This window comes from Myxine glutinosa, chromosome 11 (genome assembly GCF_964187855.1).
Source record: "Myxine glutinosa chromosome 11, kmMyxGlut1.1, whole genome shotgun sequence".
NCBI lineage: Eukaryota > Metazoa > Chordata > Myxini > Myxiniformes > Myxinidae > Myxine > Myxine glutinosa.
The window spans coordinates 93,932,117-93,958,290 of NC_136271.1; positions in this window are offsets into that span (position 1 = coordinate 93,932,117).

The following is a 26,174-nucleotide window of genomic DNA, read 5'->3' on the forward strand; positions in this document are numbered from 1 at the left end:
CCCACAGGATAACCGAATCGCGGAAAGCATCCTCAAACTAAACATACAGCCGGTAGGGAGCATCATTTATACAAGACTACACTGATATTTACACTACGATCCAGGACCTGTTCTTTGAGGAACACATGCAGATGTTATGCATAGGGAGAGCACGCATGCCAGCATCGATACACCAACCCACGAGTGCCCTGTGGCCCTACGGCCTTTAATAATGTGCAGAGCACCCCTTCCAAGCACCAAAAGCACCACCCCATTATGCACAGTCAGCACCATCCGGTGCACCAATAAAGTGTTCAATAACAATGCACAATTAAGTGTCCATGGTCACCGGTGGTGTCGCAGCCGGCCGATGTTCTGCCGCTGGTCTTGCCTTCATGGAGTGCACTTGGCCTTCTGGCTTCTTTAGAAATAAAGAAAGGCGCCAACCGCGTCCATTTCTGAATTGTGGCCGTCAGGGGGGCCAACTAAAAGTGGTTCACCTGTATGGCATAGGTGCCACGTTGACCCAGAGGTCCATCAACGGGTGGTGCTTGACCGCAAAAGAACTGCGGTCCATTGTGGGCGGCCACAAAAATTGCGGTCCATATGGTGTATCGATCCAGGCAGCAAGCAGCGGAAGTACAGGCCCACAACTGCGGAGCCAGCACCTCTCTCTCCTCTCTCTCTCTGCCCCAAAGCCAGATCCTCGGAGGTGGGAGACAAAAGAAGACAAGTGAGTAAGGTGGTAAGGGCGCAAATGTGCACGCAATATAAGGTAATGCACACTGGGGGCACACGGGAACCAGGTGAGACAGGTACGTTCCTACCGTACGCCCCCCCCCCCCCCCACCAGCTAACCTACATTGCCCCTCCCTTACCCCTTACTGTATCCACAAAACACAACACTACCCATAAACATCTACTTTACACATCAACAAACGTCCCTACTGTCTTCCCCGTTCCTCCCATAAACCAAATTCGTCTTCTCTCCCTCCTAACCAATCAAATTTGCCATCTCCAACTCAACATCAAAATTTGCCATCACCAATTCATCATCAGTCCCTCCTAAGGAGGGAGAGATGGAATCACCCCAATGTCTCATCCACGTCGTGATGCGTCTCACAAATCCAAACAGCAATTCTCATTTCCTGCAACACAAAACAAAGAAAACACAGGTGTGCAGTCATCAGCATCACCTCAGGTAAGTGGCTGCGTATGGTGCGACAGGTTCATCAATCCTAACTATTTCCTAAATGACTTTGACAACCTTACATTACCCGGGGTCTTTCTCCTGCCAAACCATTGGCCCTCATTACTCTATGTGGTTCGAAGAACCAAAATCCCATTGACCATCTGTGGTGCACACCATCAGTTTGGGTCTCACTCCCCGATTCAACACTCGGTGCTCCCGCACAATTTCAGTGGCTGGGTCGTGTGACGCTCCCAGCTGGTCCGCCCACCTGCACACCTCCACCACTGTTGTTGCCTACCGAGCTCACCTGCTCCTCACCCTAACCTAAACTAACGGGGGAAGGCCCTCTCGCCCTCTCACCCCCTTGGTGCCCTCTCTGGCACGGGCTGCCCGATCCACACCCGGGACCCTCAGGCACCCACTGACACTAACGGCTCCCAGAGCCCACCTGCGGCCTCACCTGGCCGACATCTAACAGTGGCGGAGTGCCCAACCATTCACACTCATACTAACAGGCCACACGACCAGCCAATTTCACCACACCAATGCACCCATCCACAATACCATTCTGCAACCACACCACAAATGCCAATATCCAACCACAATTTACCTATACCTTCTAACTACTCTTTAAACTACCCTCCCCGGGTACTCGTGAAAGGGGTCCACTCTTCCCCCATCCACACCTTCGCACCATGCACACCACTCTGTACCACTTACTCCAACTCTCTCCACACCGCTCATTCTCTGCTCCATATATTCCACACACCTGTACTTACACACCTGTGCTCTCATACTTGGTGCCGCCTGCACCCTTCTCTCCCCCAAGCGCATTCGCGCTGATCCACAACACTCACTACTCACCATGACACTCATCCGCAATGCTCTCTCATTCATCACTTGTACACTCACACACACCTCGGAGCATTGCCTCACCGATGCCTCATTTGAAGCTGCTCACCAGCACTTCCATTCATACTGCATCATCTGCTCTGTCTACTCCCTTCTAAAACTCGCACTCCTCCGTCTTCCCTTACACTCAGCGCTCCCACGTCATTATCAAACACGAAGCTACTACGTCCCCACTACAGGTACCAGTCACTACCTAACCTTAACGTTACCTAATGTCATCTCTAGGGCCCTACACATTATCCAAACCCTCCCTCGGCGAGCTTACACTGCCATAAACCCCATAACTAGTGCTCCTTTGCCCCCCCTTGTGAGGGATGACAGAGTTGCCATCCCACCACATCGGGGACGTTCCACTACCAATTTTGCTCACCAAATTTCAGCCAATCAAAAATTTGCCAATCATCTGCCAATCACTGTACCATTACCAATCATCACTCTGCCAATCCTTTGCCAATCATCAAATTTTGTTTTTTTTCTAATTTTGGGTCCAAAACACTAACCTCATCACCCGTCTACTTACTAGATCCTCTTGGTGCGCCAATTCACTTCTAAAGCTCGGCTTCGTACAGCCGAGCAATGAATGCGGGTTCTTTGGTGCCGGCGGCTGGATGCGGCCGACACTCGGTGCAGGGAAGGAGGTTTACCCGGGCCGAGATCCCACGCACCACCTCGGCACGGAGCCATCCAATGTCCCGATCTCGACCTGCCGGAACGCTTCAACAAAAAGGGGTCACCGTGACGACCCTTCCTATCGGGCTGCCCGTTCCGCTTAGCTGAGCACGGACGCGGCCGTTCCAAGCGCGGCCCAGCGTGGATCGCGTACGGCGGTTCTTTCGAAACCGCCGTGGTTCGGATCCCCGCTGGTCCTCGCGGCACGCGAAGCTGCCCGACGCGCACCGAGGGCCCGATTCGGCTATAAGTCGTTCTAACCTCTAACCCAGTTACCGTCGATGCCTCACCTGCATGCTTACACCCCGCAGCCCGTTCCTTGCTCAAACATCCAGCTGTTCCCATGCTCCTCGTCATTGCACCTTCTCTAACACACCCAGGTACACTCATTCCGCTCACAGACTTGGTCACACACCTGACCACCGAACACCTTGGCACACATTCGTCGCTCGCACACCTCACCAACACACCTCTTCGCGCCCCCTCCTCGGTCACCTCCTCTGTGACAATCACAGGTGTGCTCTCACTCGCACACCCAACCACGTGCCTCACGACCAATTCCAGTGTGCATTCCCACACACGCTCTACCATTCCAGGTGTGCATCCTTCCATTCCAGGTGTACATCCTCTCTCACCTGTCACAACCAACTCACGCTCCGTGTCACTCTCACTACTTTCACCACCACTCTTGACAGCGCACTCACCCTTACTCTCGACAGCGCACTCTTTCCTCATGCACCTGTCCGTCACACACCTTTCTTGCGCACACTCCGGACCAGCCATACACCTCACTCTTGGCCTCTCACGAACATCCGGGTCCATCTCGACCCCCAAGCTTATTAAATCACCTGGCGCATCATACGCACGACCATATTGGTCACCACTTACAACGAACGGGTCCTCTTTCTCTTCGCTTCTCCTCCATCACCTGCGAATCCCTCATCCGGTTAATGAGCACATCATCACGATCCGAACACAGACTTTGGACCAATTCTTTTACTTCCTCTTTTATCTCTTTCTTATCCCCTCTCCGTCGCTTCTTAATTTCGCTCACTCCTTCTTCCACTTCTTCTAATTTCTGCTTCACCTCTTTTATTTCCCGGTGCGTCTCCTCAAGTTCGTCCTCAAAGGCTACCTTGACCGTTTCTATGTGCGTCCTCACCTGCCGGTCCTTCGTCTCCATTACCTCTGTCACCTCGTCCAACCTCGTTGTCAGTCCCTCACGTACCATCTGACATTGCCTCTGTGTCGCTATCAAGTCATTTTTTATGTCGTTTTGTGTCGCTTTTAACCCTCCTAGTACCGCAGTGTTCCTTTGAACCTGCTCCGTTAGTTCTTTTTGTCCCTCCGTCAGCTGTTCCACTCCCAGCGTCAACTCCTCTATACCACCTTGCAATTTTACAGTCCCCTTTCTCACCTCCTTCTCCATGCGCTCCTCACAGTGCCTCACCTCCTCGTGCACTCACACCTCTTCTGATCTCCCCTCCCATCACTTGCATCTCCTGCCCAGATGCCACCCTCATCTGCTCCATTTCCTCCCTGTGAGCATCCAATTTAGTTTCTACCCCCATTCTGACCCCCTCTATCTGCTGCCCCATTTGTTTAACTTCCCTTTCTGCTTGGTCCCTCATGTCCCTCAATTTGCCTTCCATTCTGTTTTCTACCCCCGTTAACCCCTCCTGTATTTCCCCTAATCTATTGTCTAATCCCTCTATTCTACTCCCTAACCCTCCGATCTGGGCCCCCATGTCCTCCCTCAATTTCTCGCTATTGGACCCCATGTCATTCCTTAAACCCCCGATCTGGTTTCCCATGTCCTCCCTCAATTTCCCGCTATTGTACCCCATGTCATTCCTTAATTGCTTGCCCATTCTTTGTTCCAATTGTTCGCTATTCTGGGCCAACAGGGCCCCTATTTGCGCCATGAGGACCTGCATGTCCATCGGCGGCACGGGTACAGCTACCGCAATCCCCTGCGCGGCGCCGACCTGTTGTTCGCGCTCCTCTTCCCCATGCCTAGCGCCGCCATTTTGCGAACCTGCCGCCCTCACTGCTTGGCTCTCATGTCCCTCAATTTGGTCCTGGATCGACCCTGCCTCACTCTCCTCTACCAGAACCCAGCCGTCTTGATCTCCCATAGCGCGACTTTCAAAATTCGGGTTTTTGTAAAACAAAAGCAATTTCGGAACTTTGTAATTTTGACCAAATTTTTTCTAGCTGTTTTTTAAAAATTTGGTTCGGGCCTCGTATCTCACTCCCCGACACCAGTTGTTACGGACCGCGGATTGGATGTTATTTACCGAGCGGAGGTAACCGCGGCCGAACAGTTGTTCCCCCTTTCTTCCCGACTCACCCGATTCACCCAGACGTTGGCCAAATCGCGCTATGCCAAATCAATGATGGAAAGGACATGACGACTGTGATAGATGAAACGACGCAAGGGGTACAGTTCTCAAGACCTACGGAGGAGGGTATAATTACAGTGGTGGAGAAAAGGGGGTAGATTACAAGGCAGAGTGAGGTAAAGACACAGAAGAGATGGGCACTTAAATACCGTCTTATCTTATCCCAGACAGACCACGGACAAACGGACAAGGTAGACTTACACAGGGATTGATGGCAGGAATGGGCAGGTCGGTCGATGGCACAAGGTGCACCTTGGCTCGGGGACAGGATAAAGCACGGTTCAAAGATGCAGGGAGGTCTCACAGCGCTCGGAGGTGGTCTTGCTTGCTCCAAGCTCGGCGCGCATCTGACGTCACCTCCCTCTCACTGCGCATGCTCAGCGGGGAGTGACACGCCCTCGGCTGGTTGGTTCCGCCCCACTGGGGCCGGTCCGCCGCTTCCATTGGGTGCGGGGGTTACCGGGCTCCGCCCTTGACGAGGAGCCGACAGGGAGCCCCCGTTTGGTAACCCCGTCGAGCACATGTCCGATGGCGGCTCGTTGGGAAGGCCTGGTGCCCTCCCACCACCCCTACCAACCAAGCCGGAGTGAGGACGCGCACTCCCTGCGCTCGTTGTTGTTGTTGTTGTTGTTGTTGTTGCTGAACTGTGAGGAAGAGCTGCGGGGAGGTATTGGGAGGTCCTAAACTTCCTAACGGTGCCATACAATCACATTCTGGTGCAACGAAGGGTCAGAATTAATGGAAACGAATCCTTAACTGACATAGACTAAGAATAACTAGCAAGATGTCCTATAGTTATCTTACATGAGATGCGGTGAACCTGGATGCGACATTTAATGGGGGAAATAGGGGGAGGTCGGGTCTACAGAGTGTTGTTTACAGAAAATGGGACTAGGGAATGGGGGATTGGGAGAGTTGGGAAGTATTGAGGAAATAGGGGAATATTTACAAGCGGATATGGATGGATGCAAATCCCATATCCACAACAATATATACTAGCAGAAGTACCCGGCATTGCCGGGGTGGGGGAGGGGAGGGGGGAGGGGAGGGGGAGGGGAGGGGGAACGGGGGGGAGGGGGGGGAGGGGAGAAGAGGGGGGGAGGGGAGAAGAGGGGGAGGGAAGAAGAGGGGGAGGGGGAGGGGGTAGAGGGGAGAAGAGGGGGAGGGGGGGAGAGGGGAGAAGAGGGGGGAGAGGGGAGAAGAGGGGGGGATGGGGAGGGGTGAGGGATGGGAAGGGGTGGGAGGGTGAGGGATGGGAAGGGGTGGGGAGGGGGGAGGGGGAGAGGGGAGAAGAGGGGGGGATGGGGAGGGTGAGGGATGGGAAGGGGTGGGAGGGGGGGAGTGGGAGGGGGGAGAGGGGAGGGGGAGGGGGGAGGGGGAGGGGGAGGGGGGAAGGGGGAGGGGGTGGAGGGTGAGGGATGGGAGGGGGATGGACAGGGTATGGGGGGGAGGGGGAGGGGGAGGGGAGGGGGGAGGGGGAGGGGACGGGGTGAGGGGGAGAGGGGAGGGGGAGGGGGATGGGGGGAGGGTGAGGGGATGGGAGGGGTGGGGAGGGTGAGGGATGGGAGGGGTGGGAGGGGGAGAGGGGAGGAGTAGGAGGGGAGGGGGAGGGGTAGGGGGAAGGGGGAGGGGGGAGGGGAGGAGGAGGGGGGAGGTTACATTACACCGATTTACATTGGAAACTGCTGAAATATGTACGCAACTTCAACTTAGCACAGTTTAGTAAATACTCGAGATAAATCCATGCGGTAAAAGATTGATGAGAGTTGCTAAGACCTACGACTTCAAAATTCCACCTGGACACACTTCAGGGGGCACTTTCAAAGGGGAGATGTGCTTATTCTTTCTAAAAAATATTTTAGGTGTGGTATAGACACGATATTTGCATGCATCGGTTTCAAAAATCGAGCAAATATGGGGTAATGTCGGAGTTTACGGGCGTAAACTGGATAGTGTCGGAGTTACAGGCGTAAACTGGATAGGTGGCCGCCTTCAAACCAACTGCCTTGACGAATGCTTTGTCGAGTCTTACAGGTAGAGCAGTACCATGTCTTCCCGTCTGATACATCACCACGAGTAATAAAAACCACAATGGACATTACATCGAGGGCAAATACAATAATTCTTGATGAGTCTGCGACGTGCACACCACTTAATAATGTCAGGTATTAGAGCCAAAGAAGTGATATTTTGATCCCCCGTGACCATAGCGTTATCATCTAAAATTTCATCTTGTGGCACAATAAAACGAGGATCTGGGGGACGACCCGCCTGCCATAACTGAGTGCTCAAACTGAACGGATCAATATTTTAAAAAAAATTAATATCAATGGAGGATCATGATATGGAGGATCATAATATCACTTCTTTGGCTCTAATACCTGACATTATTAAGTGGTGTGCACGTCGCAGACTCATCAAGCATTATTGTATTTGCCCTCGATGTAATGTCCATTGTGGTTTTATTACTCGTGGTGATGTATCAGACGGGAAGACATGGTACTGCTCTACCTGTAAGACTCGACAAAGCATTCGTCAAGGCAGTTGGTTTGAAGGCGGCCACCTATCCAGTTTACGCCTGTAACTCCGACACTATCCAGTTTACGCCCGTAAACTCCGACATTACCAAATATGGTAAATATTACTCACGTGAAACCAGGATCCGTCTCGGTGGTAGCCATGAGTGTGTAGATGTCACATGATCAGTCATGAAGAGTGGTTAAGTCCAAAATATGGCATACCATGGCATAAAAAACGATTTGCCCGCAAAGCATTGCACGCAACGGCGTTCACAGAGTGCCATGCACAGCGTGACGTAGGTAGTGCGCGCAGCGCCCCCTGGCGGAATTACCGGTCCCTATCAAAGACATTTAATTCATATCGCACAAAATCGACAAAAATCGACACAAAACACGATCGCTTTTCGCTCTGAATTACGTGCAAACGTGTGACACGGAAATCACCATCGCCCAGCATCGAATGCCAACCAAGATGGCGCCCGGTAACTGCATCTCCACCTATGTGGAGTGAACGGCAATGGTCACATAACGTGATCGCTCTGAGCGAATCAGTCTAGCGGTGGGGATGGAACATCACGTGATCGCTGTGAGCGAATCAGCGAGCTGTTCTGACACCGGCTGAGATTAGCGGGTACTTCGCTGAAATGCGCCGAGGTAAATATGAATAAAAAATATGGATCGTCAAATATTTTGAGGTCGGCCATGTTCGTCCCAGGCTCAATGGCCATGTCTCTGCCAAATATCAAGCACGTGAGCCTCTCCGTTTCGGAGTCTATCGGTAACATTACACACACACACACACACACACACACACACTGTGTTTTATAGATATAGATATATATAGATATATATATATATATATATATATATATATATATATATATATATATATATATATACATATATATATATACATATATATATATTGTTACGGACCGCGGATAAGATGTTGTTTTGCCGAGCGGATGGCACCGCAGCCGAACAGTTACCCCGACTAACCCGATTCCTGGACGTTGGCCAAAATCACGCCACGTACACTCAATATTGAAACCACTAAAGCGACCGAACAAGAATGAAGAAGAAGAAGAAGTATGGAGGAATAACAGGATTTATTAATTATTTACACAAGCCAAAGCAAAGAGAGCAGTCAAGGTTATATACAGAAAATGGAAGGAGCAGAAACACAGTGAAATCATTAGCTCACCTATACAAGCTTAATTAATAAACCCCAGGACAACGTTAAAGACAGACGGACGATCACACTTACACGGGGAAATGCAGGCAGGAAGGAATGGCTTGGAGATGGGTGGCTTTTAGAGGCAAGGAAGGTTCAGCGGGTACTGGGCACGGTCGGGCCAGAAGGCACCGCCGTCAAGAAGCCGAGCCGCGGTCGTTGGTCCCAAACTGCGCGGGCGAAGTTCCTTTCTCCGTACTGCTGCCTCGCGCGCTCCTTGCATTGCCTCGGTCCGTTTTTCCTGCAGCGCGGCACATCTCACGGCGCCTTGGTCACACCTGCTCATCTCCAGCGCATCTCCTGGACCCAGAACTCATCCCTCCTCTCAGCTCACCTGGTTGGGGAGCGTCCCGCGGTGGGTTATATAGGCCCCGCCCTTCACCCTTTGCGAACCTCCCCCAAGCGTTCTCTCTCGCCCTCTCAAGCCAAACCCCTCGTTCTGGGTTGGATGAGCGGGGCCGACTTACTCCTCCCCTCTATGACGAGGTGGAGACCCGCCTTTCTTCTTCGTCGTTACCTCGTGCGTAATGGAGTCAAATGCAGCAAATTGGACGGCAGATGAAAATGCAGCAAAGTGCCTAAAGAGTCAATTGCAGCAAAGTGGCAAACCTGGCACTTGGAAGCTGCCATGGGGCGTCGGAGGGGCCTACTCTTATTTAATTCGGTGCAATGAAGAGTCAAACTAGTGGGAAACACATCCTTAGCCTACAGAGAATAAGGGACTAACTATTTAAAAGGATATATGGTGTCCTGTGTGTAGGTTTATGGAATTAACTAAGAGGACGAGCTTCGACCTTTCTTTACATTACGAGGGTCAGTTACACACAACAAAACCATACTTCTCACATTCGTTACACTTTCTCAAAATCGTTACACTTCTCAAATTCGTTACACTTCTCAAATTCGTTACACTGCACCCTCCTTCCTTCAGGTTCGTCCTCGGGCCTATAAAACTTTGACTTAGTGCGACACGTAGGTGTAATTCCCTCTACAATTAACCTGACCCTGAGTGTGACAATTTTAAAACAAATAAATATGTCCCCCTGCTGCATTGCACCCTGCCTAACAGATTTGCGCCCACAGGATAACCGAATTGCGGAATTGTTTTCAAGCTATACATTTACGGTGGGGAGCATTATTTACAGTGACGTTATTTATTATTTACAACGCAACCCAGGACCTGTGTTTTGTTTTTTTTTGTTTTTTAGGGAAACAAAAAGAAGGAAATTCCTGTTGGGAGGGAGGAGACAGCACGCTTTGCATCGATGCACGAGTACCAATAACACCAAAGCACCCAAACGCACCAACCAGTGCACAGTCATTACTGTTTGTAATAAACACACAAAAAAAAACAACTGGTGGTGGTCTTCTTCTTCTCTGCTGGGCCGATGTTCTTCCCGATGTCTTCTTGCTTCATGCGGCCTACTTGGAAATATAAAAAGCACAAACCGTGTCCATTTTTATTTAGGGCCACAAGGGCCAACTAAGGGTGGTCCACCTGTTTGGCATAGGTGCCACCTTACCGAGGTCCGCAAGCAAGATTCCCTGGCCACTATGGCCGGTCTCCACAGAGGTGCCCTGCCCCAGAACCTGGGGTCCATCAAGTGGTACTTGGCCGCAGATCAGCGGTCCATAAAGTGGTACATCAATGTAATGCATGCGGGTTGCGAGGGTCCTGGCACACAAGACGACCTCCGCACGCTCCCCTCACCGCCCAGTGGTGCACAGTCCTCGGGTGGGAGACAAAGGGGGGAAAAGACAGATGAGCGAGGGGTAAGGTCACAAGGGTACACATCAAACAAGGCAATGCAAGGCAAAGTGCGTACGGAGAGCGAAGTGAGAAAGCTCGTCCCTACCGTACGTCACCCCCCCCCCCCCCTCCCCACTGTCACCTACTCTACCCTTGCCCTTACCCCATATTTACAAAATCTACACCTTTACAAATCCGCCGCTACCGTCACATCTTCCCCCTATACCAAATTCGTCTTCACTCCCTCTACTTCAAAATTTGCCATCACCAATTCATCATCAATCCTCATAAGGAGGAAGAGATGGAACATCAGCACAATGTCACACCCACGTCATGATGCGTCTCACATTCCAAACATCTGCACAATAAAAATAATAAAACATGGCATGGTGTGGAGTTACATCACCTCAGGTGAGTGGATGTAGATGGTGCAAGGAGATTTTCATCCTAACTACTTTCTAAATGACATTAACACACTTTACACTACCTGGGGTCTTTCCCTGCCAATCCATTGGCCAACTTACACTATGGGTTCTAAAAACCAATTCCCATTGACCAAACTGTGGTGCTTCCTTAATTTGGGGTCTCACTCCCCCGATGCAACTCCCTGTGCCCTTGCACAATTTCCGGGCTGGGTCGTGTAGCTCTCCCAGCAGGTCTACCCACCTGCACACCTCCACCACTGCAGTTGCCACCTGAGCTTACCTAGCTCCTCACCCTAACCTAACTAACTGGGGAAGGCCCCTCCTGGCTCTGTCACCCCTTGGTGCCCTCTGGCACTGGGCTACCCGGGTCCGTCCTCTGGATCCTCGGGCCCCATCCACAACAACTACTGACTCCCAGAGCCCACCTGCGGCCTCAACTGGCCGACTTCCTCACAGTGGTGGAGTGCCCAAACCAACTACACACACTAACAGGCTACACGCCCAGCCATTTCCACGTCACTAATGCACCCATCCAAATACCATTCTTCCACCTCGCACCACAGATGCCAATATCCAACCACAATTTACCTATACCCTCTACCTAACACTTACACAACCCTCCCCGGGTATTCGTGATGGGGTCCATCCTCCTTTCCCCCATCCACACCTTCGCACCATCCACTCCACTCCACAGTTTCCACCATACTCACTCCACGACCATCCATTCCAATACTCCATATATCCCATACTCCATATATTCCACACAACCATTCTCCATACACCTGCAGTTGCACACCTGTGCAATCTCACCTGGTGCCACCTGCACCCTCCTTCCTTCCTGGACCATTTGGTCAGCACAATACACATCACTATCACTCAAACACTACTCCATCCACCTGTTCAGTTGCACACCTGTGCAATCTCAATACAACTCACACTCACAATCATTTACTCACACCCTGCTCAATACACTTTCGATCCTCACACACACGGCATCATCTCATCTAACTACTCCCCTCTGGAACTTGCGCTTCCCAGTCGTCCCTTTAAACTATTGCGCTCCCTCGTCATTATCATCCAAACTAATCTACCTGCGTCCCCACTACAGGTATCATTGTCACTACCTAACCTTAACGTTACCTAATGTCAATCTTTTCTAGATCCCCATCATTATATCCTAACCCTCCCGGGCTAGTTTTCACTGCCAAACCCCATAAAACTAGTGCTCCTTTGCCCCCGTTGTGAGAGATGGCAGAGTTGCCATCCCCTCACATCGGGTATCTTCCACTACCAATTTTGCTCACCAAATTTCAGCCAATTAAAAATTTGCCAATCACTCTACCAATCATCAATCTGCCAATCCTTTGCCAATCATCAAATTTTTGCTTTTTAATTTCGGGGCCAAAATACTATCCTCATAATCACAGTCTACTCACTAGTGCCTCTCGGTGCGCCAATTCATCTCTAAAGCTCGGCTTCGCAAAGCCGAGCAATGAATGCGGGTTGTTTGGTGCCGGCGGCTGGATGCGTCCGGCACTCGGTGCAGGGAAGGACGCTTACCCGGGCCGAGATCCCACGCACCATCTCGGCACAGAGCCGTCCAATGGCCCGATCTCGACCTGCCGGAACGCCTCAACAAAAAGGGGTCGCCATGACGACCCTTCCTATCGGGCTGCCCGCTCCGCCTGGTGGAGCACGGACGCGGCCGTTCAACGCGCGGGCCGGCGTGGATCCCGCACGGCGGTTCTTTCGAAACCGCCGCGGATCCCCGCGGCACGCAAAGCTGCCCGGTTCGCACCGAAGGCCCGATTCGGCTATACGTCGCTCTAACCGCTAACGCGGTCACCGTCGATGCTCCACTTGCATGCTCACACCCCGCAGCCCGTTCCTTGCTCATACATCCAGCCGTCTCCATGCTCTTTGTCATTGCACCTTCCCTGGCACACCCAGGTACACTCATTCCGCTTACAGACTTTGTCACACCCCTGACCACCGCACACCTTTGCACACACTCGTCGTTCGCACACCTCACCAACACACCTCTTCGCGCCCCCTCCTCGGTCACTTCCTCTGTGACAACCACAGGTGTGCTCTCACTTGCACACCCAACCACGTGCCTCACTACCAACTCCAGCGTGCATTCCCATACGTGCTCTACCATTCCAAGTGTGCATCCTTCCATTCCAGGTGTACATCCTCTCTCTCACCTGCCACAACCAACTCACGCTCCGTGTCACTCTTACTACTTTTACCACTACACTCGGTCGCGCATTCACCCTCACTCTCGACCGCGAACTCTGCCCTTATGCACCCGTCCGTTACACACCTTTCTCGCGCACACTCTTGCACACACTCTGCCGTTACACCCTCTGTAACACTCTCCACAGGCGTGCATTCTCCCTTACTCTTGACAGCGCACTATTTCCCCATGCACCCGTCCGTTACACACCTTTCTCGTGCATCCTCTTGCGCACACTCTTCCGTTACTTCCTCCGTAACACTCACCACAGGTGTACACTCTCTCGTTACATCCTCTGTAACACTCCCCACTCTGCGCTTCCATGTGCCTCCTCGCACACATGCTACGACCAACTCACTCTCGACAGCACACTCACTCCTTGGCGCGCACTTTTTCCTCACACACCCCAGAGTCGGACATTCTCGCACACCTCCTCCTTCGCACACCGTACCTGTCGCACACTTCACCAACGGCCTCTCACGAACACCCGGATCCAAATCAACCCCCAAGCCGACTGAAGATCCCCTCACATCATATACATTTCCGAATATATCGCCACTCACCTTGGCACCTAGTCTCCGCACCTCCTTCGCCACCTGCAAACTCTTTATTTGGTTAGCGAGCACACCATCATGATTTGAGCACCGACCTTGCACATATTCCATCACCTCCTCCTGTATTTCTTTCTTAGTTTCCCTCCGTCTCTTCTTAATTTCACTCACCCCCTCTTCCACTTCCTCTAACTTTTGCTTCACCTCTTTTATTTCCCGGTGCGTCTCCTCAATTTCGTCCTCTAACGCCACCTTGACCGTTTCTATGTGCGTCCTCACCTCCCGGTCCTTCGTCTCCATTACTTCTGTCACCTCATCCAACTTCTTCGTCAACCCCTCATGTACCATCTGACATTCCCTCTTTGTCGCTATTAATTCGTTCTTGATGTCTTTTTGTGTCGCTTTTAACCCCCCGATTATTGCAATGTTCTTTTCCACTTGGTCCACGAGTTCCTTTTGTCCCATTGTCAGCTGTTCTACTCCCCTCGTCAGACCCTCTATGCCCCCTTGTAACCTAGCCGTATTATTCCTCACCTCTTTCTCCATATGCTTCTCACCTCGCTTTACCTCCTCGCGTACCCCCGAGACCTCCTCGCTTACACCTCGTCGTATCTCCTCCTTCATCTCTTTAGTAGATGCCGCCCTCATCTGTCCCAATTCATCCCTCTGAGCATCCAATTTACCTTCTAACCCGACTTGCACCTCCTCTATCTGGTTCCCCATCCGTTTGATTTCCCGGGCGGATTGCTCCCCTATTTCCCGCAATTTGTCTTCCATCTTACCTTCTAGCCCCGTTCACCCATTCTTCACCTCTTTTATCCCGTTGTCTAACCCCTCAAATTTGCTGTCCAACCACTTCAAATTATTGTCTAACCGTTCACCGGTACCCCTCGCTTCGTCCCTCATTTGGCCCCTCAATCGCTCACTATCAGCCCTCGCTTCGTCCCTTATCCGCTCACCCATCCTTTCCATATACCCCATCATCTGCGCCGCAAAGAGGTTCAATTTCCCCAGCGCTGCGGTCTCGACTGCCGCAGCGCCGCCATTTTGTGCCTCTTCAACCACGTGCGCGAGGGCGCCATTTTGTGCGCCTGATACTCCCTCAACCACCTCCTCATTGCTCTCCTCCATTTCTTTCCTGTGGTCCTGGGTTACCCCTAACCCCTCTTCTAGCTCACCCACCTGCATCTGATCGCCTTGATTGTCCATGGCACGATTTCCAAATTTAGGATTTTATAAAACAATTTCGGGTGCTCTTAATTTTGACCAAATTTTTTCCTTTTAGACGTTTTAAAAATTTGGTTCGGGCCTCGAATCTCACTCCCAGACACCAATTGTTACGGCCAATAGTACAATTGGTGTCCAAAATTTGGGCTAAATAAATTTAGTCCCAGGTTTGAATCCCAACTCCTGACTACCAATTGTTACGGACCGCGGATAAGATGTTGTTTTGCCGAGCGGATGGCACCGCGGCCGAACAGTTACCCCGACTAACCCGATTCCTGGACGTTGGCCAAAATCGCGCCACGTACACTCAATATTGAAACCACTAAAGCGACCGAACAAGAATGAAGAAGAAGAAGAAGTACGGAGGAATAACAGGATTTATTAATTATTTACACAAGCCAAAGCAAAGAGAGCAGTCAAGGTTATATACAGAAAATGGAAGGAGCAGAAACACAGTGAAATCATTAGCTTACCTATACAAGCTTAATTAATAAACCCCAGGACAACGTTAAAGACAGACGGACGATCACACTTACATGGGGAAATGCAGGCAGGAAGGAATGGCTTGGAGATGGGTGGCTTTTAGAGGCAAGGAAGGTTCAGCGGGTACTGGGCACGGTCGGGCCAGAAGGCACCGCCGTCAAGAAGCTGAGCCGCGGTCGTTGGTCCCAAACTGCGCGGGCGAAGTTCCTTTCTCCATACTGCTGCCTCGCGCACTCCTTGCGTTGCCTCGGTCCGTTTTTCCTGCAGCGCGGCACGTCTCACGGCGGCTTGGTCACACCTGCTCATCTCCAGCGCATCTCCTGGACCCAGAACTCATCCCTCCTCTCAGCTCATCTGGTTGGGGAGCGTCCCGCGGCGGGTTATATAGGCCCCGCCCTTCACCCTTTGCGAACCTCCCCCAAGCGTTCTCTCTCCGCCCTCTCAAGCCAAACCCCTCGTTCTGGGTTGGATGAGCGGGGCCGACTTACTCCTCCCCTCTATGACGAGGTGGAGACCCGCCTTTCTTCTTCGTCGTTACCTTGTGCATAATGGAGTCAAATGCAGCAAAGTGCCTAAAGAGTCAATTGCAGCAAAGTGGCAAACCTGGCACTTGGAAGCTGCCATGGGGCGTCGGAGGGGCCTACTCTTATTTAATTCGGTGCAATGAAGAGTCAAACTAGTGGGAAACACATCCTTAGCCTACAGAGAATAAGGGACTAACTATTTAAAAGGATATATGGTGTCCTGTGTGTAGGTTTATGGAATTAACTAAGAGGACGAGCTTCGACCTTTCTTTACATTACGAGGGTCAGTTACACACAACAAAACCATACTTCTCACATTCGTTACACTTTCTCAAAATCGTTACAATAATATATATATATATTGTTACAGACACGACTTTGATGTTAGGGTGGGCCGAGCGGAATGGCCGCCGTGTCCGCACAAGTTACCCGATTATACTCGAACGTTGACTAATCGCGCTACGCTAGATCAATTGAGGAAAGGACACACGGCTGGATTAAAATGACACGACACCAAGGGTTCAGTTCTCAAGACCTCCGGAGGAGGTTATATTAGGGCGGAAGGTCAGATTACAACTACAAGAGGGACAGCATAGAAAGGCAGGCACTTATACACACTTATCTTATTCCCGACAGACCACAGATAAACAGGACAAAAACTGACTCACACGGGGATTGATGGCAAGGAAAGCGGGTATTCGATGGCCAGCACAAGGTGCACCTTGTGCTCAGGGACAGGATAGCGCGGCCCAAAAGATGCAGGAGGTCTCTCAGCGCTCGGAGGTAGTGACTTCTCTTTCTCCAAGCTGGGGGCGCATCTCTCGTCACGTCCGGTCAGTGGCCGCGTATATCCGGCGGGGAGTGACACGCCCTCGGCTCGTTAGCTCCGCCCCAGATGGAATCGGCCCGTTGCTTCTCATTGGGTGCGTGCGGGGGGGGTTACCTGCTCCGCCCTTGACGAGGGGCTGACAGGGAGCCCCTTCGTGGTAACCCCGTCGGAGCGCACATGGGTAATGGCGGCTAACCGAGCCGGTGTGAGGACGCACACTCCCCCGCGCAGCGCCGTTGTTGTAGTTGTTGTTGTTGTTGTTGTAGTTGTTGTTGTTGTAGTTGTTGTTGTAGTTGTTGTTTGGGGAAGAAGATGGGAGGAGGTATGGGAAGGTCCTAAACTCACTACTGGTGCCATATAATCACATTCTGGTGCAACGAAGAGTCAGAATTAATGGAAACGAGTCCTTAACTGACATAGACTAAGAATAACTAGCAAGATGTCCGAAAGTTGTCTACGTGAGATGCGGTGGACCTGGGCACGACATTTAATGGGGGAAAAAGGGGAAGGTCGGTTCTACAGAGTGTTGTTTACAGACAATGGGACTAGGGAATGGGGGATTGGGGACAGTTGGGGAGTATTGGGGAAATAGGGGAATATTTACAAGCGGATATGGAGGCCAAATCCCATATTCGCAACATTGCACCCTTCTCTACCCTCGGGGCGTCCCGACCCGATAAATTTTTACCTATTTTAGTGTGGCACTCAGATGTAGTTCCCTCTACTATTAACTCTACCCTGAGTGCGACAGTTTTACAGATATTCACAAATGAGTAAATATGTCCCCCTGCGACGTTGCACCCTTCTCCTCACAGAAACACACCCACAGGATAACCGAATTGCGGAAAGAATTCGCAAACTAAACATACAGCCGGTAGGGAGCATTATTTACACAAGACTACGCTGATATTTACACTACGATCCAGGACCTGTTTTTGGAGGGACACATGCAGATGTTATGCATAGAGAGAGCACGCATGCCAGCATCGATACACCAACCCACGAGTGCTCTGTGGCCTACGGCCTTTAATAACGTGCAGAGCACCCTTTCCCAGCACCAAAAGCACCACCCCATAACACAGTCAGCACCATCCGGTGCACCAATAAAGTGTTTATGAATCACCGGTGGGGTCACAGCCGGCCGATGTTCTGCCGCTGGTCTTGCCTTCGTGTGGTGCACTTGGTGTTCTTGCCTCTTTCAAAAAATAAAGAAAGGCGCCAACCGCGTCCATTTCTGTATTGTGGCCTTCAGTGGTGTCAACTATAAGTGGTTCACCTGTATGGCATAGGTGCCACGTTGACCCATAGGTCCATCCATGGGTGGTGCTTGGCCGCATAAGAACTGCGGTCCATGGTGGGTGGCCACAAACATTGCGGTCCATATGGTGTATCGATCCAGGCAGCAAGCAGCGAAAGTGCAGGCCCACAACTGCGAAGCCAGCACCTCTCTCTCCTCTCTCTCTCTGCCCCAAAGCCAGATCCTCGGAGGTGGGAGACAAAAGAAATAGACAAGTGAGTAAGGTGGTAAGGGCGCAAAAGTGCACGCAATACAAGGTGATGCACACTGGGGGCACATGGGAACCAGGTGAGACAGGTACGTTCCTACCGTACGCCCCCCCCCCCCCACCAGGTAACCTACATGGCCCCTCCCTTACCCCTTACTGTATCCACACAACACAACACTACCCATAAACATCTATTTTACCAATCAACAAACGTCCCTACTGTCTTCCCCGTTCCTCCCATAAACCAAATTCGTCTTCTCTCCCTCCTAACCAATCAAATTTGCCATTTTCAACTCAACATCATAATTTGCCATCTCCAACTCAACATCAAAATTTGCTATCACCAATTCATCATCAGTCCCTCCTAGGGAGGGAGAGATGGAATCACCCCAATGTCTCATCCACGTCGTGATGCGTCTCACAAATCCTCACAGCAATTCTCATTTCTGCAACACAAACAAAGAAAACACAGGTGTGGAGTCATCATCATCACCACAGGTAAGTGGCTGCGTATGGTGCGACAGGTTCATCAATCCTAACTATTTCCTAAATGACTTTACAACTTTACACTACCCGGGGTCTTTCTCCGGCCAAACCATTGGCCCTCTTACACTATGGGTTCTAAAAACCAATTCCCATTGGCCAACTGTGGTGCTTTTCAATTTGGGGTCTCACTCCCCCGATTCATCTCCCGGTGCCCTCGCACAATTTCTGGGCTGTGGCGTGTACCTCTCCCAGCGGGTCTACACACCTGCTCACCTCCACCACTGCAGTTGCCTCCGAGCTTACCTGCTCCTTACCCTAACCTAACTACCTGGGGAAGGCCCTCTGGCACTCTCCCCACTCGGTGCCCTCTCTGGCACTGGGCTGCCCGATCCACACCCGGGATCCTCAGGCACCCACTCACATCTACCGGCTCCCAGAGCCCACCTGCGGCCTCACCTGGCCGACATCCTCACAGTGGTGGAGTGCCCAACCAACTACACACACTAACAGGCAACACGCCCAGCCATTTCCACAACACTAATGCACCCATTCACAACACCATTCTGCAACCGCACCACAGATGCCAATATCCAACCACAATTTACCTGTACCCTCTACCTAACACTTACACTACCCGCCCCGGGTACCCGTGATGGGGGTCCACTCTTCCCCCATTCACACCTTCGCACCATGCACACCACTCCGTACCACTTACTCCAACTCTATCCACACACCTGTACTTGCACACCTGTGCTCTCACACCTGGTGCCACCTGCACCCTTCTCTCCCCAAGCGCATTCGCGCTGATCCACACACTCACTACTCATACACTGCTCCACACACCTGTCCAGTTGCACACCTGTGCAATCACACCTGTTCAATTCTCACACACACGGCATCATCTCAGCTAACTACTCCCTTCTGAACTTGCGCTTCCCAGTCGTCCCTTTAAACTATTGCGCTCCCACGTCATTATCATCCACACTAAACTACCTGCGTCCCCACTACAGGTATCAGTCACTAACTAAACTTAACGTTACCTAATGTCATCTTCTAGGGCCCTATCAATATAACCTAACCCACCCGGGCTAGTTTTCACTGCCATACACCCCATAATCTATAGCGCATTTGCCCCACCATGGGAAGGGTGGCAGGGATGCCAGCCTTACCCACCGGGCCTATCGCTCCTCAATCCCCCAGTCCTCTGGCACTAATAAGCCCCCCTTATTCAGAGGTACTGGGTCCCGCCTCGGCATCTAAAGCCGAGGCAATCCACGGGGGCGCCTGCTCGCCGGTGTAAGGTCTTATCCGGTCGGCGTGGACGATCCGAGGGAGGGCTCGTGGCCCCATTTTGATCTTAATGACCACGTCACAGATTTGCGACAGGACGACTCCTGGGCCTTGCCAGGGGGAGGTGAGTTTTGGGCACCTTCCCTTCCGCCTCCGGGGATTAAAGAACCAAATCTTCATCCCCGGAGCGTATTGACTCCCCTGGCTCCGGTCGTCGTACCTGCGCTTCATCTTTTCCCCCGCCAGATGGAGTTGGCGGCGGGCGAAGGCATGGACTAGCTCCATGCCTTCCTCTAGGTGACGTGCGTACCCCTCCCTCGGCGGGTTAACCACTGTGTCTGGCACGGGACCGCATAGCAAGTCGGCGGGAGCCCGTAACTCCCGCCCATACATAAGCAACGCTGGACTGCATGCGGTGGCCCCGTGCTGGCTGGTTCGGTAGGCCATGAGCAAATAAGGGAGATGTTCGTCCCAGTCATCCTGACGGGTGGCGGTGAACAGTGCCAGTTGTTGGATTAAAGTTCGGTTGAATCTTTCCACCATCCCGTCAGATTGAGGTCTTAAAGGCGTTGTTCTGGTTTTCCGAATTGACAGGAGACTGCACACATCTTTTAGCAATTTGCTCTCAAAATTTCGTCCCTGGTCGGTGTGCAACTCCTGTGGAATCCCATGCCGGCACACAAATCCTTCCACGAAGGCCAGCGCTACCACCCCTGCTTCTTGGTTGGGGAGGGCGTAGGCCTCCGGCCACTTGGTGAAGTAGTCCATCACAACGAGGATGTACTTATTACCTAGGCGGGTGCGGGGTAGTGGGCCTAGGATATCCATGGCCACCCGCTCTAGGGGGGCCCCCACCTGGTGTAATTGAAGGGGGGCCCTCATCCTCCGTGCTGGTCCCTTTTTGGCAGTACAGGCGTCGCATCTCCGACACCAGGTTCGGTTGCTTCCTTCCGGGTTCGGTTGCTTCCTTCCGGGTTCGGTTGCGAGAGGACGCTGGCGTTGCATATTCGCCGCTTCTCCGACTGGATGGATGTACAGGGTCTGCTTCTACTTTTCTGACCTGACATCTCACACCTGTCCTGCCTTTTCACACCCGCACGTGCCGCGTGTTCTCCGGCTGGATAACGGAATCTGCTTTTGATGGTACGGAATACGGAATCGAAAGGCCCGCTCCCGTTGTTTGTGGCCGTGGCCTTGTTTGCCGGTGGCCTTGTGGTCTTGGTGGCCTTGTGGCCTTGTTTGCCGCTGTGGTCTTGATTAGCGGCTGCAGTCGTTTGCCGCTGCGTTTGCCGCTGCGTTTGCCGCTTTGCCTCCTCGACCTTGGCCTCGTACTCGTCCCTTCGCTCCTGCCTGGCATGGCTCTGAAGTACTCCGCCGCAAGGCTTCTTCTGCTCAATACCCGCTCCACCCCATCATGCATCTCTGCCATCAAATCAAATGGACTCCTCCGACGACCCAGGTACATTCACCGTGGCTCCGGTCGCAAGTTTGTTTATTTGCAATCAGGTCACTCCATCCCCGTCCTCTGGTCGGCTCAGCGCACTCTCACTCTTCGTCCCAGCGCACCTGGTCACAGCAACCCACACGATCGCACCTCTTGCCTACGAACCCTGGCTAAATCACCTGAATTCATCCCTGCTGTTCAAAACAACATCAAGCTCACCCTGTTCAACACCCGGTCCCTCAACAATAAATGCCTCATCCTGAACGAATACATCCTGGATAACAAACTGGACTTTCTCTGTCTCACCGAAACCTGGCAACAACCTCTGGACTACTACACACTCAACCTCACCACACCCAATGGATATTCCTACGTCAATAAACCACGCTCGGAGGGCCGAGGTGGTGGAATTGCCGTTATCCACCGTCAAGACATCAAGACCAACCTCATCTCCATCTCATCTGCTCCATCATTTGAACACCTGGCTTTAAAACTCTCTGGTCATACGCAGTCAGTCATGGCTGTCGTCTACCGCCCTCCCAAACCACACCCATCATTCCTGTCTGACTTCTCCTACTTTCTGACCCAGCTATGTTCCCTCTCCCCCTCAATCCTCCTCCTTGGTGATTTCAATATCCACATGGACTCCACTGACTCCACAATAACCACTGACTTCACTGATTTACTCACCTGCTTTAACCTCACTCAACATGTCGACTTTCCTACCCATATCCGTGGTCACATTTTGGACCTTGTCTGCTCCACTGGATTAAATTTGCACCATCTCTATGGCTCCGACCTCACCCTCTCTGACCACTTAGCCATCACTCTGACCATCAACATCCCCGCCCCAACACCAAGGCATTATCGCACAATCAACTTCCGTAAGCTAAACGCTCTTTCACCTACCTCATTCTCATCCACCCTCTCTGAAAAAATGTCCACTTCTCCCTTCATTGACCTCCACACCCCTTCCGACCTCACTGACTACTACAACCACACTCTCTCCTCCTGCCTTGACCAGCTTGCGCCTGTAAAAACCAAAACAGTTTCTTTCACCCATTCTGCTCCCTGGTATACCCCTGAACTCCACCTGATGAAAACTCGTGCTCGCCAACTTGAAAGACTCCGCAATAAAACGGGTCTCACAGTTCACTCCCAAGCCTACAAGGACCACATACAACACTACAAAGATGCCCTCTCCCGCGCCCGCTCTGCCTACTACTCTCAAATTATCCACTCTGGCTCCGGAAACCCAAAAGCACTCTTCTCGACAATAAACAAACTCCTCCGCCCCCTGAACACCACCACCCAGTCATTCACAGTAGACAACTGCATCTCCTTCCTCTCTTTCTTCCAACGCAAAATTGACAACATCTACAACAGCTTGACCACCGCCGCACCCGCTCCCCCTCCAACCACCTGCCCCCCCTTGTCCTGCCATCCCCTGTCTCGGTTCTCCCCAATCTCTCCTACTGACCTCTCTGAACTCCTCATAGGAATGAAAACTGCCACCTGCACTCTTGACCCCATCCCCTCCAGCTTTGTCAAAGCCTCCCTCCCTGCTCTCTCTCCACTTATCATTGCAACAATAAACTCCTCCCTGTCTACAGGCATCGTCCCACCTTCCCTCAAAATTGCTGCTGTTACCCCCATTCTAAAAAAACCTGGTCTAAACCCTGACACCCTAAACAACTTCAGACCCATCTCCAACCTACCCTTTCTGTCAAAAGTTTTGGAACGCGCTGTAGCCACTCAACTCAAACATCATCTCTCTGCCAATAACTTGTATGAAACATTCCAATCCGGATTCCGCTCCAACCACAGTACTGAAACTGCTCTCCTCAAAATCACCAACGACCTTCTCCTCTCCTCTGACGCTGGCAACCTCAACATTCTCGTCCTCCTCGACCTCAGCGCTGCCTTTGACACCATCGATCACACTATCCTCCTCACCCGACTTGAATCCACCTTTAACGTCACCGGCACTGCCCTCTCTTGGATTAAATCATACCTCTCTGACAGATGCCAGTTCATCTCCATCAATAACTGCAAATCCCCCACTGCTCCCCTCCCCCAAGGTGTCCCCCAAGGTTCAGTTCTTGGCCCCCTCCTCTTCATCCTTTACCTGTCCCCGCTCGGTCACTTAATCCGCCGTCATGGTCTCCAATTCCACTGCTTCGCCGATGACATCCAGCTTTTCATCTCCACCAAGTCCGTCTCCACCGACACCCACTCTATCCTGACAAACTGCATCACTGAAATAAAATCCTGGCTTCAAATCAACTTCCTCAAGCTTAACTGTGATAAATCTGAAATAATCATCATTGGCCCAAAAACGCTCACAAAATCCACCCATAACTTTGCCCTCAACATCGACGGTATCCCAGTATCCACCTCCCCTCACATCCGGAATCTTGGCGTCATCTTTGACCAAACCCTTTCCTTCGACAAATACACTAAACAGATCACAAAGTCAGCCTTCTTTCACCTGAAAAACATTGCCCGTCTCCGCTCATCCCTCTCCTCCACGGCTGCAGAAACCCTCATCCACGCCTTCATCACCTCCCGTCTGGACTACTGCAATAGCCTCCTCTATGGTTCACCCTCAAAAATCACCAATAAACTCCAATACATTCAGAACTCCGCTGCCCGTCTACTCACTCATTCCCGGACCCGTGACCACATCACCCCCGTCCTTTACAAGCTTCACTGGCTCCCCATCCCCCAGAGAATCCAGTACAAAATCCTCCTCTTGACATACAAAGCCCTCCATAACCTGGCCCCATCCTACCTGGCTGACCTCCTCTCCAGACACACTCCCACCCGCAACCTCCGCTCTGCTGGTACCAACCTCCTGACCCCCTCCATCCGGACCAAATTCAGATCCTGGGGGGACAGGGCCTTCTCCATCGCTGCTCCCACCCTCTGGAACTCACTACCTCACACCATCAGAGACTCCTCCTCACTCACCACATTCAAAACATCACTAAAGACCCACCTGTTCAACGCTGCATTCAACATTCAACGCACAGCATTTAACCCCTGACTATCTCTTCTCCTTCTCCCTCCTTTTGCTTTAAATATTTCCCTATTGATTCTTGTCTTGTCTTTTTGATTCTTGTCTTATATATATGCCGTATATCGCTGCTGTTTGTTTTCTTGATTCTTGTCTTTTTGCAATTGTTGTTTTCATGTATTGTTATGCATTATGTTTTCCACTCTGTCAAAGCGCCTTTGGGCTTCTGGAAAAGCGCTATACAAAATAAATGAATTATTATTATTATTATTACCAGTCCTGTATGTCGCGCCCCATATTCACCCAATAAAACCTCCGGCGTACCCGCGATGTCGTCTTTGTCCTGCCCAAATGGCCGCCGGGGCGGGTACCATGCACCTGTTGCAATATCTCGGTCTTAAATTTGTTTGGGACTACCACCAGCCAGGAAGTTCTATCAGAGGGAACCTCCACCCACTTGCGATACAAGATGTTATCCTTCAATTCCAGAGTTTTCCACTGAGCCCAATATGCCTTTGTTTGCGCCCCGAGGGGGGTGACCTCTTCCCCCTTTGGTCTTTGCCCCAATTTGACCCATTGGAACACCGGCCCCAGAACAGGATCCTCCTGCTGGGCCGTGCTCCATGCCAAAGTTCCGAATTCCTCATCTGCGGTTAGTGGCAAAATTGGCCCTCTCACCCGGGTTGCCCGGACAACGAGGGTCGGGTCCGAATCGCCCAATTGTTCCCTCTCCTCGTGTCTCGCACAAAATTTGCAGTTTTCCCCCAGACAAGGACGCCGAGAGAATGCGTCCGCATTACCATGGGCCTTCCCGGCCCTATGGGCCACATCAAAATCGTACTGCTGCAACTTTTCCAACCACCTTGCAATTTGGCCCTCTGGTTCCTTGAACCGAAGGAGCCATTGCAAGGAGGAATGGTCAGTTCTAACCAAAAATTTCCGCCCGTACAAGTACGGGTGGAAATGGTTCATGGCAGCCAGCATAGCCAATAACTCTTTGCGAGTGACGCAATAATTTCTCTCGGGCCTACTTAAGGCCCGACTATAATAACCAATCACTCTCTCCACGCCCTCCTGTGTCTGAGACAAAACTGCGCCCAATCCTTCCTGGCTCGCATCCGTGTCCAGGGTAAATGCCCCGTTGCTAGTGGGGTACGCTAGAAGGGGTGCGGATGTCAGACACCCCTTCAATTTTTGGAAGGCCTCGTGGCACTCCCGTGTCCAATTAAATCGCGTCCCCTTCTCCGTAAGCCGGTGGAGGGGACGGGCCAACTCCGCAAATTTCGCCACAAAGCGCCGGTAGTAGGAGCAGAGTCCCAAAAATCCCCGCACCTCTTTGATGGTACGTGGTGCGGGCCACTCCTCTACCGCTTTAATTTTGTCTGGGTCCGTTTTTACCCCCTCGCGGCCGATCACGTGACCTAGATAGGCCACCTCTCTTGCAAACAAAGTGCACTTACTCGGGTTCAGCTTCAACCCTGCCTGTCTGAGG